The following is a 13,639-nucleotide window of genomic DNA, read 5'->3' on the forward strand; positions in this document are numbered from 1 at the left end:
TTCCTCTGCCATTAGAGCAGTTTCATCCGCGCCCCAGTGACCCATTTTTACCAAAAGAGCCTTGATCAGACCCCGTCTGGAGTCGTTGCCTTCAGGCTCTGGGCCCCGCACCTCCAGGAAGGAATATATTGGTCGCGGAACGGACGCAAGCGCCGATTCACCAGCGTGATGCCCCGGGGGCTAAAAGGGGGTTAAATGATGAGGTTCAGTTTGCATAAACTGGGCTTGTCTTGAGTGCAGAAGATTTGAGAGGTGAGTAGACTTGGGGATGGGGGAAAGTAAATCCAGGCTGATACCTGGGATGGCAGGAATGACGTATGAGGAGAGATTGGGTCGATTGGGCTTGTACTCGCTGGAGTTTAGAAGAATGAGAGGGGATCTCATTGAAACTTATAAAATTCTAACAGGACTAGACAGACTAGATGCAGGAAGGATGTTCCCGATGGCGGGGGGAGTCCAGAACCAGGGGTCACAGTCTAAGGATAAGGGGTAAGCCATTTAGGACAGAAATGAGGAGGAATTTCTTCACCCAGAGAGTGGTGAACCTGTGGAATTCTCTACCACAGAAGGCTGCAGAGGCCAATTCATTAAACATATTCAAGAAGGAGTTAGATATATTTCTTAAGGCTAAAGGGATCAAGGGATATGGGGAGAAAGCAGGGACCGGGTACTGAATTTGGATGATCAGCCATGATTGCATTGAATGGCGGAGCAGGCTCGAGGAGCCGAATGGCCTACTCGTATCTTCTATTGTTTCTATGCAGCAGAACGGGACACCGTGCTCGTCGGGGTGTAAAGTAGAATTTAAGGCTCTTGACGCGGAGAATGATCAATAGGTGGATTGGCCTCTGGGTAAAGAAAGGGAGGTGAAGAATGGAACGGAATCATTTCAGAGGCTGCAGCTTGTTGTGATTTGGGCGGGAGAGACGAGCCTAAATCTGAGTGGGTTTAATGACTTGCCATCCTTGTCCAGTTAGTGCTGGAACGAGGGTGTTTAGTGCTGTGATTCCTCGCACAATGGCTGACTCATCCGACGTCTCTGTTAAAGGGTCGATGCTGAGCCAAGGCGAGGCACTTCCTGGTGTCAGCCATGGCTCATTGGGCAGTGCTCTCGGCCCCTCTGAATCAGAAGGTTCTGGGTTCGAGCCTCCACTCCATGACGCTTGAGCCCCATAATCCGGGCCGACACTCTGTAACCTCCTCCAGCCCCCTACAACCCTCCCTATCTCTGTAACCTCCTCCAGCTCCCTACAACCCTCCCTATCTCTGTAACCTCCTCCAGCTCCCTACAACCCTCCCTATCTCTGTAACCTCCTCCAGCCCCCTACAACCCTCCCTATCTCTGTAACCTCCTCCAGCCCCTACAACCCTCCCTATCTCTGTAACCTCCTCCAGCTCCCTACAACCCTCCCTATCTCTGTAACCTCCTCCAGCCCCCTACAACCCTCCCTATCTCTGTAACCTCCTCCAGCCCCCTACAACTCTCCCTATCTCTGTAACCTCCTCCAGCCCCTACAACCCTCCCTATCTCTGTAACCTCCTCCAGCCCCTACAACCCTCCCTATCTCTGTAACCTCCTCCAGCCCCCTACAACCCTCCCTATCTCTGTAACCTCCTCCAGCCGCCTGCAACCCTCCCTATCTCTGTAACCTCCTCCAGCCCCCTACAACCCTCCCTATCTCTGTAACCTCCTCCAGCCCCTACAACCCTCCCTATCTCTGTAACCTCCTCCAGCTCCCTACAACCCTCCCTATCTCTGTAACCTCCTCCAGCTCCCTACAACCCTCCCTATCTCTGTAACCTCCTCCAGCCCCCTACAACCCTCCCTATCTCTGTAACCTCCTCCAGCCCCCTACAACCCTCCCTATCTCTGTAACCTCCTCCAGCTCCCTACAACCCTCCCTATCTCTGTAACCTCCTCCAGCTCCCTACAACCCTCCCTATCTCTGTAACCTCCTCCAGCCCCCTACAACCCTCCCTATCTCTGTAACCTCCTCCAGCCCCTACAACCCTCCCTATCTCTGTAACCTCCTCCAGCTCCCTACAACCCTCCCTATCTCTGTAACCTCCTCCAGCCCCTACAACCCTCCCTATCTCTGTAACCTCCTCCAGCCCCTACAACCCTCCCTATCTCTGTAACCGCCTCCAGCCCCTACAACCCTCCCTATCTCTGTAACCTCCTCCAGCTCCCTACAACCCTCCCTATCTCTGTAACCTCCTCCAGCTCCCTACAACCCTCCCTATCTCTGTAACCTCCTCCAGCCCCCTACAACCCTCCCTATCTCTGTAACCTCCTCCAGCCCCCGACAACCCTCCCTATCTCTGTAACCTCCTCCAGCCGCCTGCAACCCTCCCTATCTCTGTAACCTCCTCCAGCCCCTACAACCCTCCCTATCTCTGTAACCTCCTCCAGCCCCCTACAACCCTCCCTATCTCTGTAACCTCCTCCAGCCCCCTACAACCCTCCCTATCTCTGTAACCTCCTCCAGCCCCCTACAACCCTCCCTATCTCTGTAACCTCCTCCAGCCCCTACCACCCTCCCTATCTCTGTAACCTCCTCCAGCCCCCTACAACCCTCCCTATCTCTGTAACCTCCTCCAGCCCCTACAACCCTCCCTATCTCTGTAAACTCCCCCAGCCCCTACAACCCTCCCTATCTCTGTAACCTCCTCCAGCCCCTACAACCCTCCCTATCTCTATAACCTCCTCCAGCCCCGACAACCCTCCCTATCTCTGTAACCTCCTCCAGCCCCCTACAACTTTCCCTATCTCGATAACCTCCTCCAGCCCCTACAACCCTCCCTATCTCTGTAACCTCCTCCAGCCCCCTACAAACCTCACTATCTCTGTAACCTCCTCCAGCCCCTACAACCCTCCCTATCTCTGTAACCTCCTCCAGCCCCTACAACCCTCCCTATCTCTGTAACCGCCTCCAGCCCCTACAACCCTCCCTATCTCTGTAACCTCCTCCAGCTCCCTACAACCCTCCCTATCTCTGTAACCTCCTCCAGCTCCCTACAACCCTCCCTATCTCTGTAACCTCCTCCAGCCCCCGACAACCCTCCCTATCTCTGTAACCTCCTCCAGCCCCCGACAACCCTCCCTATCTCTGTAACCTCCTCCAGCCGCCTGCAACCCTCCCTATCTCTGTAACCTCTTCCAGCCCCTACAACCCTCCCTATCTCTGTAACCTCCTCCAGCCCCCTACAACCCTCCCTATCTCTGTAACCTCCTCCAGCCCCCTACAACCCTCCCTATCTCTGTAACCTCCTCCAGCCCCCTACAACCCTCCCTATCTCTGTAACCTCCTCCAGCCCCTACCACCCTCCCTATCTCTGTAACCTCCTCCAGCCCCCTACAACCCTCCCTATCTCTGTAACCTCCTCCAGCCCCTACAACCCTCCCTATCTCTGTAAACTCCCCCAGCCCCTACAACCCTCCCTATCTCTGTAACCTCCTCCAGCCCCTACAACCCTCCCTATCTCTGTAACCTCCTCCAGCCCCTACAACCCTCTCTATCTCTGTAACCTCCTCCAGCCCCCTACAACCTTCCCTAACTCGATAACCTCCTCCAGCCCCTACAACCCTCCCTATCTCTGTAACCTCCTCCCGCCCCTACAGCCCCCCCTTTCTCTGTAACCTCCTCCAGCCCCTACAACCCTCCCTATCTCTGTAACCCCCTCCAGCCCCTACAACCCTCACTATCTCTGTAACCTCCTCCAGCCCCTACACCCCTCCCTATCTCTGTAACCTCCTCCAGCCCCTACAACCCTCCCTATCTCTGTAACCTCCTCCAGCCCCTACAACCCTCCCTATCTCTGTAACCGCCTCCAGCCCCTACAACCCTCCCTATCTCTGTAACCTCCTCCAGTCCCCTACAACCCTCCCTGTCTCTGTAACCTCCTCCAGCCCCCTACAACCTTCCCTGTCTCTGTAACCTCCTCCAGCCCCTACAACCCTCCCTATCTCTGTAATCTCCTCCAGCCCCTACACCCCTCCCTATCTCTGTAACCTCCTCCAGCCCCTACAACCCTCCCTATCTCTGTAACCTCCTCCAGTCCCCTACAACCCTCCCTGTCTCTGTAACCTCCTCCAGCCCCCTACAACCTTCCCTGTCTCTGTAACCTCCTCCAGCCCCTACAACACACCCTATCTCTGTAACCTCCTCCAGCCCCTACAACCCTCCCTATCTCTGTAACCTCCTCCAGCTCCCTACAACCCTCCCTATCTCTGTAACCTCCTCCAGCCCCCTACAACCCTCCCTATCTCTGTAACCTCCTCCAGCCCCTACAACCCTCCCTATCTCTGTAACCTCCTCCAGCTCCCTACAACCCTCCCTATCTCTGTAACCTCCTCCAGCCCCCTACAACCCTCCCTATCTCTGTAACCTCCTCCAGCCCCCTACAACTCTCCCTATCTCTGTAACCTCCTCCAGCCCCTACAACCCTCCCTATCTCTGTAACCTCCTCCAGCCCCTACAACCCTCCCTATCTCTGTAACCTCCTCCAGCCCCCTACAACCCTCCCTATCTCTGTAACCTCCTCCAGCCGCCTGCAACCCTCCCTATCTCTGTAACCTCCTCCAGCCCCCTACAACCCTCCCTATCTCTGTAACCTCCTCCAGCCCCTACAACCCTCCCTATCTCTGTAACCTCCTCCAGCTCCCTACAACCCTCCCTATCTCTGTAACCTCCTCCAGCTCCCTACAACCCTCCCTATCTCTGTAACCTCCTCCAGCCCCCTACAACCCTCCCTATCTCTGTAACCTCCTCCAGCCCCCTACAACCCTCCCTATCTCTGTAACCTCCTCCAGCTCCCTACAACCCTCCCTATCTCTGTAACCTCCTCCAGCTCCCTACAACCCTCCCTATCTCTGTAACCTCCTCCAGCCCCCTACAACCCTCCCTATCTCTGTAACCTCCTCCAGCCCCTACAACCCTCCCTATCTCTGTAACCTCCTCCAGCTCCCTACAACCCTCCCTATCTCTGTAACCTCCTCCAGCCCCTACAACCCTCCCTATCTCTGTAACCTCCTCCAGCCCCTACAACCCTCCCTATCTCTGTAACCGCCTCCAGCCCCTACAACCCTCCCTATCTCTGTAACCTCCTCCAGCTCCCTACAACCCTCCCTATCTCTGTAACCTCCTCCAGCTCCCTACAACCCTCCCTATCTCTGTAACCTCCTCCAGCCCCCTACAACCCTCCCTATCTCTGTAACCTCCTCCAGCCCCCGACAACCCTCCCTATCTCTGTAACCTCCTCCAGCCGCCTGCAACCCTCCCTATCTCTGTAACCTCCTCCAGCCCCTACAACCCTCCCTATCTCTGTAACCTCCTCCAGCCCCCTACAACCCTCCCTATCTCTGTAACCTCCTCCAGCCCCCTACAACCCTCCCTATCTCTGTAACCTCCTCCAGCCCCCTACAACCCTCCCTATCTCTGTAACCTCCTCCAGCCCCTACCACCCTCCCTATCTCTGTAACCTCCTCCAGCCCCCTACAACCCTCCCTATCTCTGTAACCTCCTCCAGCCCCTACAACCCTCCCTATCTCTGTAAACTCCCCCAGCCCCTACAACCCTCCCTATCTCTGTAACCTCCTCCAGCCCCTACAACCCTCCCTATCTCTATAACCTCCTCCAGCCCCGACAACCCTCCCTATCTCTGTAACCTCCTCCAGCCCCCTACAACTTTCCCTATCTCGATAACCTCCTCCAGCCCCTACAACCCTCCCTATCTCTGTAACCTCCTCCAGCCCCCTACAAACCTCACTATCTCTGTAACCTCCTCCAGCCCCTACAACCCTCCCTATCTCTGTAACCTCCTCCAGCCCCTACAACCCTCCCTATCTCTGTAACCGCCTCCAGCCCCTACAACCCTCCCTATCTCTGTAACCTCCTCCAGCTCCCTACAACCCTCCCTATCTCTGTAACCTCCTCCAGCTCCCTACAACCCTCCCTATCTCTGTAACCTCCTCCAGCCCCCGACAACCCTCCCTATCTCTGTAACCTCCTCCAGCCCCCGACAACCCTCCCTATCTCTGTAACCTCCTCCAGCCGCCTGCAACCCTCCCTATCTCTGTAACCTCTTCCAGCCCCTACAACCCTCCCTATCTCTGTAACCTCCTCCAGCCCCCTACAACCCTCCCTATCTCTGTAACCTCCTCCAGCCCCCTACAACCCTCCCTATCTCTGTAACCTCCTCCAGCCCCCTACAACCCTCCCTATCTCTGTAACCTCCTCCAGCCCCTACCACCCTCCCTATCTCTGTAACCTCTTCCAGCCCCCTACAACCCTCCCTATCTCTGTAACCTCCTCCAGCCCCTACAACCCTCCCTATCTCTGTAAACTCCCCCAGCCCCTACAACCCTCCCTATCTCTGTAACCTCCTCCAGCCCCTACAACCCTCCCTATCTCTGTAACCTCCTCCAGCCCCTACAACCCTCCCTATCTCTGTAACCTCCTCCAGCCCCCTACAACCTTCCCTAACTCGATAACCTCCTCCAGCCCCTACAACCCTCCCTATCTCTGTAACCTCCTCCCGCCCCTACAGCCCCCCCTTTCTCTGTAACCTCCTCCAGCCCCTACAACCCTCCCTATCTCTGTAACCTCCTCCAGCCCCCTACAACCCTCCCTATCTCTGTAACCTCCTCCAGCCCCCGACAACCCTCCCTATCTCTGTAACCTCCTCCAGCCGCCTGCAACCCTCCCTATCTCTGTAACCTCCTCCAGCCCCTACAACCCTCCCTATCTCTGTAACCTCCTCCAGCCCCCTACAACCCTCCCTATCTCTGTAACCTCCTCCAGCCCCCTACAACCCTCCCTATCTCTGTAACCTCCTCCAGCCCCCTACAACCCTCCCTATCTCTGTAACCTCCTCCAGCCCCTACCACCCTCCCTATCTCTGTAACCTCCTCCAGCCCCCTACAACCCTCCCTATCTCTGTAACCTCCTCCAGCCCCTACAACCCTCCCTATCTCTGTAAACTCCCCCAGCCCCTACAACCCTCCCTATCTCTGTAACCTCCTCCAGCCCCTACAACCCTCCCTATCTCTATAACCTCCTCCAGCCCCGACAACCCTCCCTATCTCTGTAACCTCCTCCAGCCCCCTACAACTTTCCCTATCTCGATAACCTCCTCCAGCCCCTACAACCCTCCCTATCTCTGTAACCTCCTCCAGCCCCCTACAAACCTCACTATCTCTGTAACCTCCTCCAGCCCCTACAACCCTCCCTATCTCTGTAACCTCCTCCAGCCCCTACAACCCTCCCTATCTCTGTAACCGCCTCCAGCCCCTACAACCCTCCCTATCTCTGTAACCTCCTCCAGCTCCCTACAACCCTCCCTATCTCTGTAACCTCCTCCAGCTCCCTACAACCCTCCCTATCTCTGTAACCTCCTCCAGCCCCCGACAACCCTCCCTATCTCTGTAACCTCCTCCAGCCCCCGACAACCCTCCCTATCTCTGTAACCTCCTCCAGCCGCCTGCAACCCTCCCTATCTCTGTAACCTCTTCCAGCCCCTACAACCCTCCCTATCTCTGTAACCTCCTCCAGCCCCCTACAACCCTCCCTATCTCTGTAACCTCCTCCAGCCCCCTACAACCCTCCCTATCTCTGTAACCTCCTCCAGCCCCCTACAACCCTCCCTATCTCTGTAACCTCCTCCAGCCCCTACCACCCTCCCTATCTCTGTAACCTCCTCCAGCCCCCTACAACCCTCCCTATCTCTGTAACCTCCTCCAGCCCCTACAACCCTCCCTATCTCTGTAAACTCCCCCAGCCCCTACAACCCTCCCTATCTCTGTAACCTCCTCCAGCCCCTACAACCCTCCCTATCTCTGTAACCTCCTCCAGCCCCCTACAACCTTCCCTGTCTCTGTAACCTCCTCCAGCCCCTACAACACACCCTATCTCTGTAACCTCCTCCAGCCCCTACAACCCTCCCTATCTCTGTAACCTCCTCCAGCCCCCACAACCCTCCCTGTCTCTGTAACCTCCTCCAGCCCCCTACAACCCTCCCTATCTCTGTAACTTCCTCCAGCCCCCTACACCCCTCCCTATCTCTGCAACCTCCTCCAGCCCCCTACAACCCTCCCTATCTCTGTAATCCTCCCCCAGCCCCTACAACCCTCCCTATCTCTGTAACCTCCTCCAGCCCCTACAACCCTCCCTATCTCTGTAACCTCCTCCAGCCCCCTACAACTCTCCCTATCTCTGTAACCTCCTCCAGCCCCCTACAACCCTCCCTATCTCTGTAACCTCCTCCAGTCCCCTACAACCCTCCCTATCTCTGTAACTTCCTCCAGCCCTCTACAACCCTCCCTATCGCTGTAACCTCCTCCAGCCCCTCCAACCCTCCCTATCTCTGTAACCTCCTCCAGCCCCCGACAACCCTCCCTACCACTGTAACCTCCTCCAGCCCCTACAACCCTCCCTGTCTCTGTAACCTCCTCCAGCCCCCTACAACCCTCCCTATCTCTGTAACCTCCTCCAACCCCCTACAACCCTCCCTATCTCTGTAACCTCCTCCAGCCCCTGCAACCCTCCCTATCTCTGTAACCTCCTCCAGCCCCTACAACCCTCCCTATCTCTGTAACCGCCTCCAGCCCCTACAACCCTCCCTATCTCTGTAACCTCCTCCAGTCCCCTACAACCCTCCCTATCTCTGTAACCTCCTCCAGCCCCTACAACCCTCCCTATCCCTAATCTCCTCCAGCCCCCTACAACCCTCCCTACCTCTGCAAGCTCCTCCAGCCCCTACAACCCTCCCTATCTCTGTAACCTCCTCCAGCCCCTACAACCCTCCCTATCTCTGTAACCTCCTCCAGCCCCCTACAACCCTCCCTGTCTCTGTAACCTCCTCCAGCCCCTACAACCCTCCCGGTCTCTGTAACCTCCTCCAGCCCCCTACAACCCTCCCTATCTCTGTAACCTCCTCCAGCCCCTACACCCCTCCCTATCTCTGTAACCTCCTCCAGCCCCTACAACCCTCCCTATTTCTGTAACCTCCTCCTGTCCCTACAACCCTCCCTATCTCTGTAACCTCCTCCAGCCCCTACAACCCTCCCTGTCTCTGTAACCTCCTCCAGCCCCTACAACCCTCCCTATTTCTGTAACCTCCTCCAGTCCCCTACAACCCTCCCTATCTCTGTAACTTCCTCCAGCCCTCTACAACCCTCCCTATCTCTCTAACCTCCTCCTGTCCCTACAACCCTCCCGATCTCTGTAACGTTCTCCAGCCCGCTACAACCCCTCCCTATCGCTGTAACCTCCTCCAGCCCCTCCAACCCTCCCTATCTCTGTAACCTCCTCCAGCCCCCGACAACCCTCCCTACCACTGTAACCTCCTCCAGCCCCTACAACCCTCCCTGTCTCTGTAACCTCCTCCAGCCCCCTACAACCCTCCCTATCTCTGTAACCTCCTCCAACCCCCTACAACCCTCCCTATCTCTGTAACCTCCTCCAGCCCCTACACCCCTCCCTATCTCTGTAATCTCCTCCAGCCTCCTGCAACCCTCCGAGATCTCTGAGCTCCTCCAATTCTGGCCACTTGTGCATCCTTCCCCGATTTCCATCGCTCCACATTGTCGGCCGTGCCTTCAGCCGCCTGGGCCCCGAGCTCTGGAATTCCCCCCCTTAACCTCTCCGCCTTTAAGACGCTCTTTAAAATCTACCTCTTTGACCAATCTTTTGGTCACCTCTCCTAATGTCTCCTTCTGTGGCTCGGGGTCAGATTCTGTCTGATTTACGCTCCTGTGAGGAGCCTTGGGACATTTTACCACATTAAAGGCACGGTATAAATGGGAGTTTTCTTTCTTCTCGTGGGGAAGATGACCGTAAGGTAACCCGCCTCTGGCTGGTCGCAGAGTCCGGGAGTTGTGTGAAGAAAGACTTGTATTTCTCCAGCACCTTTCACAATCACCGGACGTCCCAAAGCGCTTCACAGCCAATGAAGTACTTTTTGAAGTGTGGTCACTGTTGCAATGTAGGAAACGCGGCAGCCAGGTTGCGCACAACAAACTCCCACAAACAGCAATGTGATAAATGACCAGGTAATCTGTTTTTGTTATGTTGGTTGAGGGATAAATATTGGCCCCAGCACACTGGGGATAACACCCCTGCTCTTCTTTGAAATAGTGCCATGGGATCTTTTACGTCCACCTGAGAGAGCAGACAGGGCCTCGGTCTAACGTCTCATCAGAAAGAACGGCATCTCCGACAGTGCAGCACTCCCTTAGCACTGCCCTTCCGACAGTGTGGCGCTCCCTCAGTACTGCCCCTCTGACAGTACGGCGCTCTCTCAGTACCGCCCCTCCGACAGTGCGGCGCACCCGCAGTACCGCCCCTCCGACAGCGCGCCGCACCATCAGTACTGCCCCTCCCACAGTGCAGCGCTCCCTCAGTACTGCCCCTCCAACAGTGCGGCGCTCCCTCAGTGCTGCCCCTCCGACAGTGCGGCGCTCCCTCAGTACTGCCCCTCTGACAGTGCGGCGCTCCCTCAGTACCGCCCCTCCGACAGTGCGGCGCTCCCTCAGTACCGCCCCTCCGACAGTGCGGCGCTCCCTCAGTACCGCCCCTCCGACAATGCGGCGCTCCCTCAGTGCTGCCCCTCCGACAGTGCGGCGCTCCCTCAGTACTGCCCCTCTGACAGTGTGGCGCTCCCTCAGTACAGCCCCTCCGACAGTGCGGCACTCCCTCAGTACCGCCCCTCCGACAGTGCGGCGCTCCCTCAGTACCGCCCCTCCGACAGTGCGGCGCTCCCTCAGTACTGCCCCTCCAACAGTGCGGCGCTCCCTCAGTGCTGCCCCTCCGACAGTGCGGCGCTCCCTCAGTACTGCCCCTCTGACAGTGTGGCGCTCCCTCAGTACTGCCCCTCCGACAGTGCGGCACTCCCTCAGTACCGCCCCTCCGACAGTGCGGCACTCCCTCAGTACCGCCCCTCCGACAGTGCGGCGCTCCCTCAGTACTGCCCCTCCGACAGTGCGGCGCTCCCTCAGTACCGCCCCTCCGACAGTGCGGCGCTCCCTCAGTACTGCACGGGAGTGTCAGCCTAGACTTCATGTGCTCAAGTCTCCGGAGTGGTACTCGAACCCACAACCTTCTGACTCAGAGGCGAGTGTGCTACCCACTGAGCCACAGCTGACACCTCCCCGCTGTGGGGCAGGGAAGGCTGCGTTGCGTCAGGAGTGAAGATTGATGACTTTTTAAGTTAATTTATTTTTCATGGTTGAGAATAAAAAGAGTTGGAGCGCAGAATTGAGACGAAACAGAAGCATGCCCTACCGTGACAAAATGTCAGTACGCTGACATTGCCAAGTTCAGAACAACCCCTTGATTACCTGTGAACAATGATATCGAAACCTCTAGCTGTGTGGGCTTTTTTTATCGATGCCTTCTGAATGAAGAAAAGTAATTACTGTTGAATCTGCTCCCACCGCTCTTTCAGGCATCGCATTCCAGATCACTAAAACTCGCCGCATAAACAAAAAAATTCTCATCTCTGGTTCCTTTGACGATTCCCTTAAATCTGTGTCCTCTGGTTACCGACCGTCCTTCATGATTTTGAACACCTCAATTAAATCTCCCCCTTAACCTTCTCTGCTCCAAGGAGAACAACCCCAGCTTCTCCAGTCTCCCACAGTACTGCCCCTCCGACAGTGCAGCGCTCCCACAGTACCGCCCCTCCGACAGTGTGGCGCTCCTACAGTACCGCCCCTCCGACAGTGTGGCGCTCTCTCAGTACTGCCCCTCCGACAGTGCGGCGCTCCCTCAGTACTGCCCCTCCCACAGTACGCCACTCCCTCAGTACTGCGCCTCCGACAGTGCGGCGCTCCCTCAGTACTGCCCCTCCGACAGTGCGGAGCAGCCTCAGTACCGCCCCTCCGACAGTGCGGCGCTCCCTCAGTACTGCCCCTCCGACAGTGCGGCACTCCCTCAGTACTGCGCCTCCGACAGTGCGGCGCTCCCTCAGTACCGCCCCTCCGACAGTGCGGCGCTCCCTCAGTACTGCCCCTCCGACAGTGCGGAGCTCCCTCAGTACTGTCCCCCCGACAGTGCGGCGCTCCCTCAGTACTGCCCCTCCGACAGTGCGGCGCTCCCTCAGTACTGCCCCTCCGACAGTGCGGCGCTCCCTCAGTACTGCCCCTCTGACAGTGCGGTGCTCCCTCAGTACTGCCCCTCTGACAGTGCGGTGCTCCCTCAGTACTGCCCCCCTGACAGTGCGGCGCTCCCTCAGTACTGCCCGTCCGACAGTGTGATTTTGAACTCCTCAATTAAATCTCCCCCTTTACCTTCTCTGCTCCAAGGAAAACAACCCCAGCTTCTCCAGTCTCCCCACATAACTGAAGTCCCTCATCCCTCACTACCATTTAAGTAAATCTCCTCTCCTCTGCACCCTGCTCCAAGAGCTTGACATTTTTATTATATTATATATAAGCCCGCAGCTTAACCTTCATAAGCTGTCAGGAAATTAACCGCGCTGAGTGAAGGGGTTAATTGAAAGGATCGTATGTAGGCAGTGTCAGCACCCTGTTGCCGGGCCCTCAGCGCGAACTGGCTACGTGACTTTGACCTGTCTGCGCTGGAATCGCTGATCGCTATCTCAAAGGAACTGGTGGAAATGAGTATGTGGAGCCTGCTCCGCGTATGTCTCTGAGGTCAGGGCTCACGTGATGGTGACTCAGTTAACGGTAAGCAAGTGTTGAACCTCTGCATTCAGGAGAACCATCCCCTCCCAGCGTTGGCGCGTCGAGACGCAGTACGGGCTATCTGCCAACAACGTGGCTCGGTGTCAGATTGTGTCTTGATTTACGTCCCTGTGAAATGCCTTGGGACGTTTCATTAAAGGTAAGACGCCGTGTAAACGCAAGTTGTTCTCGTTACCATTGTGTCAGAGAAATCAGGAGATTGTACTGAGGGAGCGCTGCAATGTCGGAGGGGCAGTGCTGAGGGAGCGCCGCACTGTCGGAGGGGCAGTACTGAGGGAGCGCCGCACTGTCGGAGGGGCAGTACTGAGGGAGCGCCGCACTGTCGGAGGGGCGGTACTGAGGGAGCGCCGCACTGTCGGAGGGGCAGTACTGAGGGAGCACCGCACTGTCGGAGGGGCGGCACTGAGGGAGCGCCGCACTGTCGGAGGGGCGGTACTGAGGGAGCACCGCACTGTCGGAGGGGCAGTACTGAGGGAGCGCCGCACTGTCGGAGGGGCAGTGCTGAGGGAGCGCCGCACTGTCGGAGGGGCGGTGCTGAGGGAGCGCCGCACTGTCGGAGGGGCGGTGCTGAGGGAGCGCCGCACTGTCGGAGGGGCGGTGCTGAGGGGGCGCCGCACTGTCGGAGGGGCGGTACTGAGGGAGCGCCGCACTGTCGGAGGGGCGGTACTGAGGGAGCGCCGCACTGTCGGAGGGGCAGTACTGAGGGAGCACCGCACTGTCGGAGGGGCGGTACTGAGGGAGCGCCGCACTGTCGGAGGGGCGGTACTGAGGGAGCGCCGCCACTGTCGGAGGGTCAGTACTGAGGGAGCGCCGCACTGTCGGAGGGGCAGTACTGAGGGAGCGCCGCACTGTCGGAGGGGCAGTGCTGAGGGAGCGCCGCACTGTCGGAGGGGCGGTGCTGAGGGAGCGCCGCACTGTCGGAGGGGCGGTGCT

The 13,639-nt window shown here is 57.5% G+C and overlaps 1 protein-coding gene across 2 annotated transcripts in view; it reads left to right on the forward strand.

Annotated features, from left to right (window-relative positions):
- arhgap9 (Rho GTPase activating protein 9) overlaps window positions 1–13,639 on the forward strand; it is a 109,901-nt gene that overhangs the window by 365 nt on the left and 95,897 nt on the right. The window lies entirely within an intron of this gene.

This window comes from Somniosus microcephalus, chromosome 33 (genome assembly GCF_052327205.1).
Source record: "Somniosus microcephalus isolate GS21.2 chromosome 33, FLI_Smic_1.0, whole genome shotgun sequence".
Lineage (NCBI taxonomy): Eukaryota > Metazoa > Chordata > Chondrichthyes > Squaliformes > Somniosidae > Somniosus > Somniosus microcephalus.